The sequence below is a fragment of the Natator depressus genome, chromosome 1, assembly GCF_965152275.1.
Source record: "Natator depressus isolate rNatDep1 chromosome 1, rNatDep2.hap1, whole genome shotgun sequence".
In the NCBI taxonomy this organism is placed as follows: domain Eukaryota; kingdom Metazoa; phylum Chordata; order Testudines; family Cheloniidae; genus Natator; species Natator depressus.
The window spans coordinates 278,199,802-278,218,796 of NC_134234.1; positions in this window are offsets into that span (position 1 = coordinate 278,199,802).

Sequence of the window (18,995 nt, forward strand, 5' to 3'; positions counted from 1 at the left end):
TCTGTACGCATTGCAACAATGGCCTATTTTCCTCATGTACTCAGAATATACATGTTTGGGTGTATTTGTAGGAGGATTGTACTGAAGGCCTGCACAGCTTGACTTGTGGGAAATGCTGCATAATATTATGTCTTTATCATTAAAAAGCCCCCATGCTGGGTATTAGGCATTATTTCTCTCAGACTTTATATGTTGTAATAGAATATGAATGCTGTACTGCCTCTTTGAATTACCCTGCAGAGAAATAGAGAGATAAATCCATCTTACAAGCTAACCAACTCTGAGCTGGTGCCATCTTCAGCTGAGCCTGTTTGTTATGCTTTCCTGGAATTAAGACATGGTGTTTGTATAAATTTGGAAACACGCCGTTGCCTTAACCGGTTTGTAACTTAGCAACCTCTAATTTAGGTTTCTTGCTGTTCCTTATAAAGCAGCTGATAAATCTAGTCAAGCTCTTACAGTAACTTTGAGGGGAGATTACAAGGGGAGTAGCTAAATACATTGGTAACACCCATAGCCACATTCATTTGGTTATTTACCTTTTCCATAGAGACAAGCACAAAAAACCCCTACTGCCCAGAGTCACATTTAATTGGCTGAGTAGCTTTACATTAGCAGACACCACCTGCTAGAAAGAAGGCAGTGATTTGTAGGCCAAAGAAGTTTCATAGGACATGATCTGTCTTGAGAGACAGTGTTCTTTGATTTAGATCACTTAACTCCGTCAATTTGGGGGCCTCTGTATTTGGAAAGGGAGTTAAACAAAAGTGAAAATAAAAGGAGGTGACAAAAATGAACACAAAGATTACTATGATGTATAGTATATTTTCTACAATGAGTTGACCCCATTGAGTACCTTTGGGCACTGCTGGAATCCTTCTCTTCCATAAAGCAAAGCCAATTTTAGAAAACGAGAGCTCAGAGTTTTCTATGTAGAGTGACAAAGCTATGAATGACACATATGTCAGAAGTGTTTGGCATGTTCATTACAGAATTGCATCTTTATGAAGGGTATTTGGCACAGTGCTAAAGAATTCCTAGTCATTTACAGGAGGCTTTAGAACAAGCTTTTCTTTATTTGTTTTCTTAATGTGTCCCGTTTCCTGCATGTTCCTGGAACTGAATATTGTTGTAGTGTATCCCCTTGACAGAAGAGAGACATATTTGAAGGGCAGGGATGCTTTGAGTAACAAGCATGTTGTACGCTTTTTAGGTATTTCTAGACACTATTTTTTCTCTTTTTATTCTAAATTGTGGGTTTATTTGTTTCTTTTCAATCCACTTTCAGATTCCTTTCAATCTGAAAAGCAAACACTGAGCTGATGTAGATTCCAAAAGAGTAATTTTATTACTAAGTTCCAGGGGGGAAGGGGAAGGAAACTGATCACTGGTTCATAAATTTAGGCACATATTTTCAGCCCAGCGGGAGGGGAGTTTCTATCAATGCCCATGGCAGCATTGTTGATAGTTCCCTTTACAACACATCACACCCCTTGGGGTGTAGATAAGAGTGGTGTTTTCTGGATGAATATAAGCAAAGACACAGTTAGGATGGAAAAATACAGAGTTGATTTACAAGGATGATAACATTTATATTTGCCTTAAGTCTATTTATGGCACAGCCATACAACCCCATTTTGCCATCTTGTTACCTCTCAGAAAGTAAGCAGAGCTGGACCCAGGGTTGTGAGTTCAGTCCTTGAGGGGGCCATTTGGGGATCTGGGGCAAAAATTGGGGATTGGTCCTGCTTTGAGCAGGGGGTTGACTAGATGACCTCCTGAGGTCCCTTCCAACCCTGATATTCTATGATTCTATGACTGGGTCAGTCTTGGGCTGGAAAACATTGAATGGGCACCACCAGGAGCTACAGGAAGCAGCCCAGGTGATTGGACAGGTGATTTCCCCATATAGTCAGTACCGAAGCTATGCTCCAGCAAGCTAGTAAAGGTCACTGTGGGGTTGCCTTTTGCATGAAGCATAAAATCAAGGTCTTTACCACTTGCAGTCATTAAAACCCCTCAGAGCACTTAGGGTACATCTATACTGCAAGCTGCCTGGAAGTGTAATTTCAGAGCTCGGGTAAACATTCACATGCTAGCTTTGATTGAGCTAACACATTAAAAAATAGAAGTGTAGTCATGGCTGTGTGGGCAGTAGGATGGGCTAGCCATCCTGAATACAGTCCTGCCTGAGACCCTAGGTTACATCGGTTACCACAGTAAAGCAGCAGCCCTTCTGGTTTTAGCACACTAGTTCAATTAAAGCTAGCATGCGAATGTCAACCTGAGCTGGAAATTACACCTTCAGCTCCAGGTGTGGGTGTACCCTTAGTGTAGATGTATTAGTGCTTGGGTCCTGGCTAAATTCTCACTGAGAATTTTAATGTACATATTAATGTTAATAGACTTAATGCTCTCCTTACCTAAAGCCTTACCTTATCCTTCACTTTCTGCTTTCACTGGCTGAGCAGTGTTGCTGTGCACTATTTAAGTGCGACTGCATTCCACTTCAGTCCCCTCAAGAGAAACTTTTTCAGTGCCAGTTATTTAAAAAACAAAAATTGTAAAGTGAGCAAATTTGCTAGAAATAACTTGGAGGAGGAAAGAGATACGGAACAATAAGATTAGTTTTTACAGTCACTTTTTTTTAGCCTCACCACCTTCCCTGCTATTTCCTGTCAACGCTAAACTGGAACTAGAGGCACATTCCTGCACTCCATAGTTAAACAAAACTCCCTTATACTAGTGTTCAGAGTAAGGCTTGAAGGATCAGGCCTGTCTGATCATTAGCTCCTTCCTGGCATCAGCAAGGGCCCCTGTGCTTGGAGAGGATATACTCTGAGTGAGGTCAGGCAGCGTTTTCTGCTGCTATCATTTCCCAGTTTTTCACAGATTGTGGGTAGGGGAACTAACTTCTACCAAAGTTGCCCTAGGAACTCCACCTGTGGGCACTGCAGAGGGGAATCTCCAAATGAGCAAAATTTCCAGGTGCTCTGGTCACAACTGTGGTGTTATTGTGAAGGTTTAGACTCACTGCTCTGAGCGGCCAGTAGGGGCATAGAGCGGAGTGGTAAGAATCTGGTTAAAGAGGGAATAAAGACAGTCTTGCATTCACCCCAACCATGGTGTTCTGGGTCTCTGTATTTGATCCCAGTCTGACACCATGAAGAGATTAAAGACCCAAACAGGTCACAGAACACCCTTGCAAAAAGGGGGAAAAGGAAAACGGGTAAGTCAGAAATCTCTATGAAACCACATTGGGTGGCTTCCAGGGATCTGACCATAAACTGAGGTCTGTTTTGGAAAGAATCCAGGCTGGTTATCTCTACATCAGGATTGCAACAGGAAATCCTTGACTACATGAGGGGAATCAAGACATTACAAAATGCAAGGAGAGAGCTGAACAATCTGTTGCGTGATCTGGGATGAGCAAACAACTACAACAGAGCACCGAGTAAGGTGGTATTTGGGCTTGCATTGGAACCAACCCACCAGAACCCTTATTGCCACCTGTTGTACCAGAGCGGCCATGGCAGAAAGTTGGGACTGATGTTTTCTATCTGAATAGTACAATTGATCTTTCAATGACTGATTGTTTCTAAAGATTCACTGTCAGGCTGCTCAGCCCCATAAAGTGCAGTTGTGGAGAGGATAAAACCCATTGTCACCCATTTCGGGATTCCAGAGCAAGTTGTCTTTGACAATGGCCCTCAGTTTTTCTCTGAGACCTGTAAGAGGTTTTCAGATACCTGCAGTTTCACTCATGTCACATCCAGCCCTCAGTTTTCCCAGAGTAACTGTGAAACAGAACCTGCAGTAAAGACACTAAAACAATTTCTTTCTAAATCCTCAGATCCTCATCTTGCCTTGTTGGCATTCTGGTCAACACCTCTAGCAAATGGATTCAGCCCTGTGGAACTGCTGATGGACGAAAGTTGAGGACCACGATCCCATCCATCCCTTCCCAATTAGAACCTTATTAGCCTGACTTCCTAGAGACTACGGAAGAAGGATGGTCAATACAAAACCTGTCAGAACAGGGACCCTTGAGTCAAATCCTTGAGAGTACTGATTCCAGAAGATCACACTGTGGTGAAAAATGCTCAAGAAAAGGGGACAGTGTAGGGATGTGCCAGAACCCTTGATCCTCCTTTCTTTGTTTACTATCAGAAATCATCTGTTGGATTAGGTGTCGTCTTGTTGCATCACCAGATGGACCTCCAATACACTCGGATTGCTACCCTGAGACTGAACCTGTGAACAACACACTACCTGCCCACATAAAACTGCCAATATGTCCTCCCTGCAAGGAGATACCCAGCTGGAAACAGACACCCTCCTGTATTCCTGGAGGATTACATAAAATCTTGGGAATAAAAGAAAATCAGAGGACTAGTAGCAGCATGTCTTAAAAGGAATAAATCCCTGACACAAGGCTGAAGGGTAAGGCAGTCTCCCTGACCACCACAGGGCTGTTTGTTCTTGTTTTATGTTGCTGTTTCATTCCTGTTACATGTTGTTTAATGAAAAGTTTGGGAAAAGGTTTTATCATCCTTCCCTCTTCAAAACTGGGGATGTGGGGTTAGCTGTGAATGTTTAGCGCCACTATTCAGAGTGGCCAGTAGGCGTTAGAGAGCAAGGAGGTAAGAGTCTGTGTAAAGAGGAAACAAAGACAGCCTTGCAGTCACCCCAAAAACAGTGCGCCGGGTCTCTGTATTCTCTACAACATGTACTGCTTAGCTAGCTCCACCTGCCTTTTGTGCTGTACTGGTCCTGGCCAGAGAGCACCTCCTCCCCTTGCAGACTTTCTGCTGTCAGGCACATTGTGGGAAATACTCTCTCCCCCTCACCTATTTGGTTCTAGGTAAGAAGAAGTCAGGTGTTGTGTTTCATCAGCATTTACAGTCTTCCCCGTGGATTGTATTTTAGGATAATACACAAGGAGTGTGCCAAATTAGAGGACTATACACAAAGAAGTTCATGTGAAAGAATTCTGTTTGGAGGGGGAGAGTGACACTCCCCACTGATAACTAGAACTTTACCTGAAGGTTCAGGTAAAGCAAATTTTCCATGTTAGACTGCAAGTGATTGCTTGTGTATGACAAGTAGTCACATCCCTTCCTCCAACTTCCCACTTACACAGCCTTTGTGAACCTGGGGCCATGAAGGGTTCCTCAATCTGCCTTTCATCCTATTCGTTTCAGTGGCTTCCAGGGAAGGATGATGATTAAAGCAATTGGTACTATTCCCCCTGAAGCCTGAGTGTATCTGTTGCACCTGCTTTTGGATCTCATTGCCCTGCGGTAAAATGGAGCATGCTCCTACTACTTGAATTTTTTTTCATGTCTAGGAACATATTTTATATCATGGCTCATTAAAACAGAAGCAATGCAGCGTCCTGAGTATAACATGCAAAGCTCTGTAGTTGACAAAACATCCCTATTTCTGTGTTCGTCAGCAAGATCTATTTAATTAACTTTCTCTTTATGGGGGAAGAAACAGTCTGCATTATAATGACATAATTGTCTCTGACAATATTGTCAGTTTGGGTAGGCGCATTGAAAAGGCATGCTGGAACTGGAAAATACAAATAAGCAACACCTGAGAAATGTGTGAGAATAGGAGCATGAATATCAGCCAGTTGCATAGTCCAGTTACCAGATGTCTGTGTGGGTAGTGAATTTAAATATCTACTTTGGTTTGCTCAAGTATATAATGCCTTACTCCAGTAAATGTTTGAACATATGCTTTTTCCTCCCATATGTGGGCTTTTGTACTGTGGTGCCCTTTAGAAATGTGCCTATTTTAAGTAAGACAAATAGATCATATTTCCTCAGTATCTGCAATATTCTCTTTTACTTCCTTAGAGTCACTATAGGGATTATTGAGGCTAGGCCCTGATACTGTGAGCTGATTTCAGCAGGTGGACCTGTAATAAAATAATAATAATAATAATATAATATGTAGTCCTGGTTATAGTTTCTCTCCCCTATAGATCACAAAGTGGTTTATACAGAAAGTCAGTGTCATCCCCACTTTACAGATGTGGAAATCAAGGCACAGAGAGAACTTGCCCCAGTTCATACAACCACAACATTTTGGCACCTGAGGCGGGGAGCTCAAATGACGCCCCCATGTCCCCTCGCTTGGGCCAAAACTTTGAAAGGTCTCAATTCTGCCTTCTTCCTGTTCTACTCCTCTCATGGTACTGCTCTGCTACCTACCCCAATAAAGGAGAACAAACAACTTAAAATGTCTTGTTCAAAAATGTTAAGTAACACTTAACTTTCAAATGCCTGAACGGCAAATGTAACTTTTCTTGTCTGCATAGTAAACCCTGGAATGTTTATCTGTTTGAATAATCAAAGGGGTGCTTTCTGTGCCTTCTTGGTTGCAAAGATTTCAGCTGTTTCCTGAAGGTCCACAGCCTGGGCCAGCTCATGCTCTGTTGAGATGGTTGCAAGGCCGACAAGCGTCTCCTGTGTCATTGTGGAGCGTAGATGTGTTTTTATTAACTTCAGCTTGGAGAAGCTGCATTCTCCGCTGGCAACTGTTACAGGAAGTGTTAGAAATATGTGCAGAGAAACAAAAGCATTTGGAAAGAGCGTGGTCATCTTATTTGTGCACATATATTCCAGAACAGCCTTTGGAGTTGATCCTGCTGAAATGCATCTTGAAAGGGCTTTCAGTTCATCCCCTAAATCACTCGCATCAATATTGCGCATGTCATCATGTCTCAACACTGTTTCTAGTGCCCTGCATTGCTGGTGTAGGTCTTCTTCAGGTATAGTGAGATGTTTTGGAATATCATACAACATCCCAAATATACTGCTATGTTCCTTGAGCTGCATGAAACATTCTTCAACTAACTGTATTGCACAATCTAGCACCTGGTTAAAGAATTCAACTTTGAATTGTTGTTTGGGGTCTCTTATGGGATTAGCCCGTGCTTCGTAATCAAAATGTCTCCTTCTTCGGTGACTCTTGTATTCTTGAATGGGTGGGAAAATAGCTTCAGTGTGAAGTTCCTCTGCCAACTTCTGTGCACTCTTCAGAACGTTTTGAAACCCCTCATCTGACCGGTAAGACTGTAGGTATGACTTTGCTTTGCCCAGTTGTTCCATTGCTCCAGATATATCAAGGTCAACACCTTGGAGTCTCTTGCTTACAACATTTATTTCAAACAGTATGTCATGCCACAACACTAAGCCACACAGAAATTTGAAGTTATGTATGTTTCTGGTGATTCCATTTCCCTCTGCCACTGTTCTCCCATGAACAGTTCCTATCATAGCATTAAGAAAAGGAGTACTTGTGGCACCTTAGAGACTAACCAATTTATTTGAGCATGAGCTTTCGTGAGCTACAGCTCACTTCATCGGATGCATACTGTGGAAACTGCAGAAGACCTCCATAATGGCAACTATGGAATCATCTATCTTCCCACTTTGGTTTTCGATAGGTTTTATCGCCTCCACTTGACTTTCCCATCATGTGGCACTCAGTGGTTTCAGTGTCAGAGAGGATGTTCCCAGATGTTGCTTCAAAATTTGCCATCGATGAGTTGATGCAGAGAAAAATACATAGATGCTTTGAATTACATTTAAAAATTCAGCAGCCTCAGTGATGCTGCATCACTGACCACCAAGTTCAATGAATGAGAACTGCACAGGACAAAAAAAAGCTCGAGGGTTTAACTCTCGGATCCCTGTCTGCACAACTCTGTTCTTTCCTCTCATGTTGGCACCATTATCGTAGCCCTGACCTCTCATGTCAGCTATCGCAATCCCCGTATCTTCCAGCTTTTTAAGAAGCACATTTGTCATACCAACTCCTGTAGTATCATCAGTGTCAATAAATTCTAGAAGATGCTCGCTGACAGTCACCATTGCAGGAACATTTTCACTAGGTTCTGTTGTTGTTACAAAACACACCATTAAAGTCATTTGTTCCATATGGCTGATGTCAGGTGTGCAGTCCAGAATAACAGATTAATATCTTACTGACTGCAGACCTGCCATAATCTTCTGTTTGATTTTTGTTGTCAGTAACTGTATGATCTCATTTTGAATTGTTTTTCCATGGTAGTGGTGTGTGTACATTTCTTGGGTGGTGGCTCCTCTTAAATGCTCCTGTCACAACCTCAGGGGTTCCCCTGGGGAAGGCAGATCAGCACTGCATGTTGCTAACGCTGTTGCAAGCATCGCAAAGCATTTGGGGGGGGGGGGGTTTAAAGGTGTGAGTGAAGAGTGAAAGATTCTTTTGCAGGCTGCAAGAGGCCAAAGGGGGAAGGAGAATGAAGGACATAAATCCATACCGTGTAGAGGTCAAGCGCAGGAGTTTATTACGTACAGCGCTGATGGAGTGTCACCTCGCTTATTAGGCTTAGAGACACTGTCAATCAATTGATCACAGTGGAAATATGGATTTTCCATGGGCGGGGGAAAGTGACGGGGTAGGTAGTCCCACAACCCCGGATAGGTCTAGCATCAAGACATGAGAGCACAGTAGCCAATGGTCAAAGGTTGCATAATGTCTCCGCCCATGGTCTCAAGTTGACAAATTAACATTTAACATTTAATTAGTACTTCAAAAAATGTATTAGTATAAAAGATATATGTTGAATTCTGATTTGGGGTCCATAGGAATGAAGTAGCTCCTTTGATTGTCTGACAGGTACATATCTAGGGGTAAAAGCAAAGAAACAGTGAAAGTATATGGCAATAAAGATTCTTTCAGGTTGTTCATTTGTGTTTTAAGGCATTGGTTCCTGGAAAAGGGAGGTGAGAGGAGGCCATATCTTATATTGACATGCTTGAACCTTTCATAAACTCAAGGTTGGATGTTTGGGAAGAACATCTCCCTACAGAAGAAACTAACACAACAGAAACAGGGCTTCTTTATTCTATTTGCAACTTTGAATAAGACACAATTATTGCCCCCAACATCTGGCATTTTGCTGACCAGGCATATCTTAGCAAAAGCAAGGTTATCTTTGGTTATTCTGCTTTCTCTTAGCTAATCACTATTTGCTAGGCCTCTGATCTCGACCAAACTCTGGACTTTGGGCCTGTACACAAATCCATATACCAGGTTATTACATCAGCTATGGATTTTAACCCTTCAGAGAAAGGGTTAACTCAACACTGCAGCTAGCCAGCTCAGTCCAATGATAAGACGCTGGCCCTAGTCCAAGGTCATGGCGCTAGACGAGAAGTTTATCTCTCCACAGCCAGCCATGAAAAAAACAGGGCTGCAGAGATGAAAAACACAGGTGAGACCACGAGTGGGGGGGAGCAGAGCTTCGCATCCCTGGAGCCAGTTTGGACTGGCACAAAGAGTACCAGGAACAGAGGTCGTGGAATGGAACACCCCCAAAGGAATCCAGGACTTAAAACCCTCCTGAGAGCTGGAGTAATTCGGAGATCACAGCGGACCCTGGACGACCTGTGAGCACAGGACAGAACTCCCATCCACCCTTCCCCCTCTTCTGCTTACGTTACACCCAGGCTTGGCCAGCCTTGGGTAGAGGATGTGTGAGTATGAAAGCGGGTTAGGGCTTGGGGCACTAACGCTTTCTTCCTTCCTCTGAGTGACGTGAGGAGCACCCATCACTCTCTGTTGTTATTTTATTATTTTATCAATAAAGTTTTAAAACTGAGTTACGTGGTGTGTTCCGTCATCTCCTCCCTAAAGATTCTGCAGTCTCAGCCTGATCACCTGATGCCCCAGACAGATTGGTAACATAAATCTGTCATACTCCAGGAGTACAGCATCAAACTCAGCCATCACTGCCACAATTTTAAGGAAGTTTCCATTGTTTGGCACATACAGCTGATCTGAAGTGCCACGCAGTGCTAGGTTTTGGGTAGCAAACCATTCTCACAATGGCAATGAGCCTTTTCAGAACATTTTGCCAGTAAAGAGACTCTGATGCAATCTTCTCTTGATGCTGCTCATCTATAGTGGCCTTTAACCTTAGTCTCATCTCAAGCTCTTTCCACCTATGGAATGCTCTCTGGTGATTTGCTGCCTTCTCATGGCATGCCAGATTTCTAGCCAGATTTTTCTGGTCCTTTGTTCCTGTAGAACCCAATGTGGCTGGAACATTAGACTGGAAGAGTTTGCAACAAAAACAGTATGCAGCATTCTGGGTTTTTGAGTACATAAGCCATGGCCTCTCCACTTTGTCACCATTGGGGATTTCATGCCAGTAAAGTGTTGGATGGAAACTTCTATTTTCATTGTCTTTGGGGAACATGAAATTTTTCACTTGCTGTGGCCCATGCAGTACAAGGAAGTCCCTCAGGCTACTGCTCAAGTGGGTCCACAGTCCTGGATCCTCTAGACTTAAGGAAGTAAACTCAGCAGCAGCTGTTTCTTGCGCCTCCACCACACTCTTCTCCAATCTACACTTTTCTTCAGGAAAGTGCATGGTTACATCCATTTGAGATGGAGATATGGATGCTGCAGCAGCTGCCAGGTCACCTGCACTCTGACTAACTGGACGATCAGGCATCTCCTCACCACTCACATCCTCACTGGGGCCAGAAGGCTCACCATGAACATTTGTGTTTATGTATCTCAGGAGAGCTCCTTCCTGCTTAGGTAGAACAGCTTCCTTTGCTTTCTTTCTTTTTCTGAATGCTGTCCCAGAGGGGCATTTTCTTCTTTCACTCATGACTGCTGTTCTGTGCCAGCTATAGTGGCTCTCAACACTCAATTGAAGGGGAAAATTAAACAGGCTGGTAGGAGGGCCTGAGTCAGGGAAGATTTCAGCGTCCTAAGGGCCTAACTGGCTCCTACTACTTCAGTTGACTGCCTGTTCTCCTTAAGTGGATTCAGGGAAGCAGCAGGAAACAGGAAGCTCCCTGAGAAGCTGGTGTTAATCAGTCCAGGCTCCTGGGGTTGCTAGAGAGGCTACATAAGAGGCTCCTCCTCCTCCTCTCTCTCCCTTCAGCTCCTGCTGCTTTTTGTTTATTCCCTCTCACCTTTTCTCCTGCCTGCCTGTTATGTCTCTTGTGCTCTCCTTCCTCCAGCACGCACTCCACCATCTCTGTGCATTTAGAGCAGAGAGAATACATATGTACCAGCAACAGACACAATTTTCTACACTCTGGTCCTAGTGCCCCCCACCCCCATCTGGCACCTGAAGCAGCCACCTCAGTTCTCCTCATGGTGAGACCAGCCCTGCATACAAGTGAGTGACAGAGCTGGGAACTGAACTCAAGTTTCAGTCTAATGCTCTATCCACTAGACCACATTGCCTCTCTGACCCATGTGCCAATGTTGGGTCCCATTAGATAAGCAAGACAGCTGGTCAGTGGAGCTCCTCATGAGCTCAGAGATCTGCCAGCATGAATCAACTTACAGGGAGCTGTAGTTTTCTAAGGCAATAGGCAAGCTTTTAATTTCACTACTGCTGGGCAGTAATGTCACCGCTGCTGTACTCTGGCTGGTATTCCCTGTTTAATTAACTTTTCTTTTTTCATATATCTGAAATAAGAAGAAAGAAAATTGAATTAAAATGACTTATGAGTTATATCGCAATAGGTTTCTTTTTACCAAATGTCACCAAAACGTGAGTTGAAAAAACGAGGCTGCCAGATGGCTACAAGCACCTTTGCTGTGGCTTTTTGAAGACAATGATGATTACATCACAGATGACGAAGTTGAGAAAACATGCCATCACAAAATGCAAAATACATACTTATCTTTTCGAAGCAGTAAGCACAAATCCATTTAACTTTAAACTGTTGATGATCTAGAGCATTTTAACTACATATGCTTAAAGCCACTAAGACATTTTCATTTCTGTTGATATAGAAGCTTCCTTTTGCCATTTCCTTATTGAAAAGAAACGAAAATAAAAAATAACTCTTGAAAAATCCAGATTTTTTTTTACAATTGACTTTTCCCACCGCTGTACCGTTAGCAGTGGACACGTTCAATCCAAATTTCTATTTGTAGTTCCATAAAATAAGATAGCAGGCAAATTGGAATTACAATATCAAGCAATACTTTATAACACGTATTTTTAGAATACCTTTTGTAAGTTTGAAAATGTTATTACAATTCTGTGGCTGCCTACACCTGTGTCACTGTGCCGCACCCTAGGGCCACCATTAATGTCATGGTAGTAGTGGCAATAAAACCAATACTCTGCTGGTCCAATAGCACAGCCCCTTGATGTTACTCTCACAGATGAGGTACAGTTTTAGCCCTCAGTACCTCGGTATATGGTCTCTCACACACTTGAGGAGTTCTGATTCCATCCAGTAGAGGGCAGTGGCATACCAGCCAGTTCATTATAATATTTTACTCCATTATCCATTTTGTTCCTTGCTGTTGGGGACAAGGGAGGAAATATTTATTTTGAATACAGTTGAAATTAACATTGCTGGGTTTGTTTATAAAAGAAATCCAGCTGATATTGCCCCTTATCTTATAAAACTTGTGGGCTTCTTTCTTGTGAGCATAATTAGGACTAGTGTTAGTTAATTGCTGGGAGCTGCACTATTTAATAATCATACAGCAGACAGGTTAGTTTGAGAGACAACACCCTTTCCATTAGCTGCATGAGTACTCATCTTGTACAGAATCTGTTCAAGCTTCTGAAAACATCTAGTTCACACTGGGCAGGCTCAGGGGTTTAACATTTGTTTGCACTGTCACCCCTGTCCTAGCAACAGAAGGCCTGTCCTAGCTTCTTTAATTCCTCAAAAACAACTCAGATAGATCACTAGGTTTGGAAACACATTTCACAGCTGCAGAGTCAGCTATAGTTTGTCAGTCCTGGCTGTTTTTCTCAGGATACAGCAACTAACATGACTCACCCAGGCTGATTATGTTGCGGTTTCAGCCAAGCGCTTTCTTGGCTCAGAGCAATGCTGGTGTCCGCACTGATTTTTCTACCACTGATACAGATTCTCACATATTCCCATCTGCTCTTTCAGCAATCAAGATATCATGTTTTCTCCTTTATAAACAGGTATCTGGATTGTCTTATTTCAAGTACATTTTTGACAGTTTCTCCTGTGCCTCTCCTCATTTCTCAAACTTATAGCAATTGCTCCCAAGTGGAGTAACAATTCTTGCTGGCTTCCAAATGTGAATCTCTGTTCTGTGATAGATCTGTTGTCTGACTCTCACTCTATCCTTGTTTTCTGTCATAATAAGACTATTCTATTTGCCTTCACTATACTTGAAAGATTGGTATTTGCTTAGGTTTGAGGAACTGCTCTTGTGGGAAGAAGAGTCCTTGTTCATCTGCTCATTAGTATTTCTGCTGAGACAGCCAGTCTTGCTCCTGGTGTATTTCTAATCTCCACCAGGGGCAGATAAGGATCTTTGTTATGTTTAACTTGAAGAGATTTTTCACTGTCTCAATGGCTCCAGCAGCTATCCTGTTACTCTGTGGCTCTCCTGGCAAGGAGATGTACTGTGCTAATAAGTCTTAGCAAATTCTTGAAATTCTGCATGCATGTGGGAAGTGTGGTTTGTTAGCAGTACTCAGAACCTGTGCCATGCCTGTCCTCGTCAATTGTGCCTTGGTGTGGATACACATACACACAAAAAGCATTACACTTAAATACATCGGGACCACTTGATGGTTTTATATTCAGATGATATTGGGATGGTCACAGTGCCCATAAGCAGCAGTGATCATCCCACATGAGTAACCTTAAATGTTTGTTCCAGACTACAGACATTTATGGTTTGCTCTTGGCCAATCCCTAATGTGATTAACCATCAATTAATTTGTTTAATCTCTTTAGGACAGTCGACATGAAATCTCCAGTCTATAATCAAAGGGGCTGTAGTGATACAGGATGGATTAACACAGAAATGATATGCACAAAGGCCCTGATCCACAAAGCTGCATAGGTACCTAAACCCAAGACTTAGGTGCCTAAGTCCCAGATGTAGGCTCCACGGCCATCCACAAAACTCCCATTGAACACTGTTGGTGCCTAAACTTGCTTGACACCTACATTTCCAGGGTAGAAGTTCCCTCAGAGCCGAAGTGTCTGCTTCTGGGTTTGTGCTTTGCTGCCTTACTCTAGGCATCCAGACACCTGTCTCCCACCTAAGTCCCAGAGCACTCCACAAGCCAGAAGAAGAGAGTCATTCACTTGCATGTTTCACATGCAGGGACTGATCTGGTAGGTGTGCTCAGAGGCTGCCTGCAGGATTGGGTCTTATTCATAATCTGGCAGACGAATGAGGGAGACCCAGGTTCAGTTTCCCTCCACTCTTCTGTCTGATGGGGAGAAAGGATTTGCACAATCAGGAAAGTGCTCTGATCACCAGGCTAAAAATAATAAGATGGGCACCACCTCCTCCTCTAGCCATGTTGTGTGCAGGGAGGCAGGCACCTAACTCATTCTTACAAGTAATTATTTAGGCACCAAAGCAGCCTGGCTCCGGGAGAGGGGTTCATGTTTGTGGATCACTAAGAGATAGGTGTCTCCTTGCAGCTCGGATGTCAGCACCTATCCCTGTGAGAGAGGTGGGGCTTAGCACAAACCCCTCTCATCAGCATCTCCCATTGGTTAGTTTAGGCCACTCCCCGCCTAGCATGCCGGCTTTTGTGAGCCATTTTCGAAAGCACCTCTTTTTCCTCATTCATTATATAGGGAGCCTTGATGTCTAACTCAGGCCTTGTGGATTGCAGTGTTGTTCCTGTGATCTTCTAAGTGCCTAAAAGTTAGGTACCGTGATGCTGAGCATTGCAACACCTAAGTCCCTGTGTGGATCTGGGCCAATAAATCTGTGCCAAGCTCGCCTGCCTCGTTCCTATTCAAAGGAGAAAATGAGAAGGTAAAATATTGCTTAAGACTGTATCCTCTCTTCTCCTGCTGATCCTTTAGCCAGCAGCCTACAGAGATATTGGGCCAGATCCTCAGCTAGTGTAAATCTATGTAGCTCCATTGACTTCATGACCTCTTACACAAAGATACTTACCCAGATATATCTTCCGAGGAGTTATGTTATGAAATGTCCACTTTGTACGCTCCAAACTCACTTGGGATTATTTTCAGTGCTTTGGCTGAACAGCTTTGGTTCCTGTTTCCTGTACTATTGTGAACACTTTGACGCTGTTTTGAAGACGTGTAGTATTCAGTAACTCTTCACATCTTATTTCCAAATAAGTGTGTCCCCATTGCAAGATCCTTCTTCTCTGTGCAGTAGCCCAATAGTCGTGCTTTTCCATATTAACTGTCCTGGCTGGAGATTTCAGCCTGAATCCAGCTCATTGTCTGCTTCACATCTGAGTTTGAAGACCCAGAGCGCATCTTCCTCTAATTCTCCCTACATCACTGCATTATATCAAATATGGATTGAGAGATTAATGCTGATCTGTCACACAGTCATTTTCCAGCACTGACCCTCAGGGTATTTTAGACATACTTGGAACAAATTTTGCCAAACAGTTTATCATCCCCATAAGTCTCTATAGATCTGTTTTGCGTTGTGAAGTGATCACTGCCACTAGTGCTTTTATTTTAGTGGGATCAGACAGATCCACTCTACTGACTCAGTGAATTTGTTATGGCTTTCCCCCACCAGCCATTTAAAGCCCTTGTAACTATTTACAAGCTGTATTCTGGTGGCACCACAACGTAATTAGAAAGGTGTTATTGATTTATTTGGTTCTGGAGACATACCTATATTGGACATTGTTTCTGTTAAATCAATTATTCCTACTTTAGATTGAGAGTTGAGTGTTTTTCTTGCTCTCTACAAAACCTGTTTAACTATTTCATTGTGCTCTTTAGGGTTCCTAACCTACATTAGGTCATACATTAAAATTTCAGCATCCTGTAATCATCCATATCTGTGAAGTTTACTCTTTAAAACACCTTGGAAACTCTAAAAGTAATGCTAATCTGCATTTGCTCAAATTTATAACAGCCAAATGGCATATTAAGTCAAGTCTGGCAGGCAAAGTTATTTGAATCAAGATGCACATTCTGCATCTAATGCTGAGAATATGTTTTCCTCTGAGATCTTAACTGTCATTTAAAATCGAATACATACTTATGGTTTTATTTATTTCATATGGATCTATACATATGATTTTTAATCGGCTTTTCAATTGCAAATATTAACAGAGGCTGTAGGTGTGACACTCTGCACCTTGGAGGAGCACCCAGCACGCCCATGTTCATCTTTATAAAATGATTGTGTGGTATCCAATGCAAAGTTTGTCATGTTGGGTCTTCGGAAGGCTCATAATGCACTGAGCATGGTTGTTAGAGTGATGTTATAGTAATTGTTACAGTAATGTTGTAGTAAGGTTATAGGCTATAATTTCAAGTATATAGTTATGAGGCTGAAGATGTATCCTCATGGCTTAAAGCAAGCCCATGCAAAAACTCTCAAAGAACAGAGAGGCAGTTCACACCTTGTCAGGGCATGGATGGGACAAACCCAGCCCAGCCAAACAGGAACAATAGACACTGGCTTAGGCAGCAACAAAAGAATCTGTTAGACCCTGGACGGGGAGTCATCCCCTTCCTTTGGGCAGTTTGGGACAGCGATGAGGTAATGCGCACCTGACTCTGAAGAGGGCGGGGGGGGGCAAAGCCATGAGGGCAAGAAAGGAAATGATAAAAGAGAGAGACATTTTGCCATGCTCTCTCTCTTCCGCCTACATCTACAGACACCACCACTGCCAAGCGACTGAACCACTGATCAAAGGGGAGAGCCTGGCTGAAGAGCCAGCCTGTGGTGAGAAGCATCTTAGTTTTTAAGGACATTAAAAGTGTTAAGATCAGCTTAGAATGCGTTTTGTTTTTATTTCATTTGACCAAATCTCACTTGTTATGCCCTGACTTATAATCACTTTAAATCTATCTTTATAATTAATAAATCTTTTTGTTTATTCTACCTGAAGCAGTGCATTTGGTTTGCAGTGTGTCAGAGACTCCCCTTGGGAGAACAAGCCTGGTACATATCAATTTCTTTGTTAAATTGACAAACTGATATAAGCTTGCAGCATCCAGAGGGCATAACTGGGCACTGCAAGACGGGGTTCCTAGGGTTGTGTCTGGGACCAGAGATATTGGCTAGTGTCATTCACCTGCAAGTAGCTGGGAGCAGCTTACATGCTCGAGGCTGTGCATGAACAGCCCAAGAGTGGGGGTTCTCACAGCAGAGCAGGGTAAGGCTGGCTCCCAGAGTCAAGGATTGGAGTGGCCTAGCAGATCACCAGTCCAGGTAACGCCAGAGGGGAACGTCACAGTAGGGTATTCAAGATTTTCAGTAACACCCAGCTTTTCCATAGTATCAAATTCTCCTTTTGCTTTGTTTGTTAGGGGAAATAAGATCTTTCTATGTGGATAATTTATTGGTGTTATTGACCTGTCTATTATAATGTGTTACAATACTTAAGGTAATTCTATATTAGACCTCATAAAAGATAAAGATGAATTGATAACTGAACTAAAAATTGTTGGTTACCATGGCACTCTGGACTCCTAAGAAGCACCCTGGAACCCCCATATTCACCAATGTCATATAATTGTGATATGTTTCATACAAAGTATGCCATGTAAGATATCATATGACAAGTCATGATCTGCTGAAACCCTTGGTTCTGGCCAAATTTGTATTCGCTAGTGTGTATAAAGTTATGAGATTGTGCTGTATGGTTGTTACTGAAATGTGCTGTAAGGATCTCTATCCAGATGGGTGTTGACCACCCATTAGTCAACCGTATGACTCAACTATGCAAGCACCACACAATGGGAACTGCTCAAACATTGTGACTCGGGGCTGCTTGTGCACCGCGATTCAGCAAAGCCCACCAGGACATGCCTGAGCTAGTGTCTGTCAGGCACAAATACCAAGGGTATAAAATAAGGAACAGCTGCAGCATGAGGGGGCCTTTCTCCTCCCCCACCTACACTGTAGGTGACTGGGATGCTGAGAAGACGAAGCTCATCTGAGGAGACTGGACCAGGATTCACGGGGGAAGCCTGTGCATTAAAGACTGTAACATCCAGTGGGGTGAGAACATTGCTTGATCTAAATACAGCCTAGTGTAATGAGGTTTAAAATATAGATTGTGTGCTTATTTTCATTTTCTTTGGTAATCACCTCTGTTCTTTTCTCCCTACCACTTACAATCACCTAAAATTAATAATCCTGTTTTATATTTTACCTAAAACAGTGTATTTTGCTTGAAGTGCTTGGGAAACCTCTGCTCAGTATACAAAAGCTGGTGCATGTCCTCGCCACATTAAGGGAGGGGTGGACTGGGTAATAAACTTAGGCCAGTCGGGTTTCTGACCAGGGCAAGACGGTACAGTTCTGAGTTCCTAGGCTGGGGAGCTGGGGGAAACTCGCTGGTGCCTTTCTCTGTGTGATTCATGAGAGGCTTTGGGTGCCTTCATGCAGTCTGGCTGGATCTGTGGCTTCACCTGCTGTTGTGCTGAGTGATAACAGCTCCCAAAGCGGTTTGCTGCTTGTCACTAGCAAAGCATTGTGTGAGAGAGCCCAGGCTGGAAAGTTAAGGGGTCACAGTGGTCCAACAGTTCTAGGTTGTACCCCAGGGATCCCGTCACAGTTCCCCGAAGTAAGTGATAATGCTCCAATTGTATTTGCTATGCACAAATAGATATAGTCCTGACCGGTAATATATACATATATATATATATATACACACACACACGTGGTGCTTTAAAAAGGCCAGGTTCCCAAAGCTACAAACAATTATCACCAAAATTGAGTGGGAGAAACTATTTAAACAAAAATGTGACTGATCATTGAAAATAGTTTAACATGCCCAAAAATAGAGGAGAAAAAAAATCTGTCCTGGAAAGGTAAAAGCAGCAATAAAATAAATAGTAAAATAACAAAAAGAAAGAAGACAAATCAGCAGTTAGGAAATGCAAATATTATTAAGGGAAACCAAAAGGTATCAGTGAAAAGTCTACAGCCAATAGGTTTTAAGAAGGAATTCTTTATATGTATCAGGAACAAAT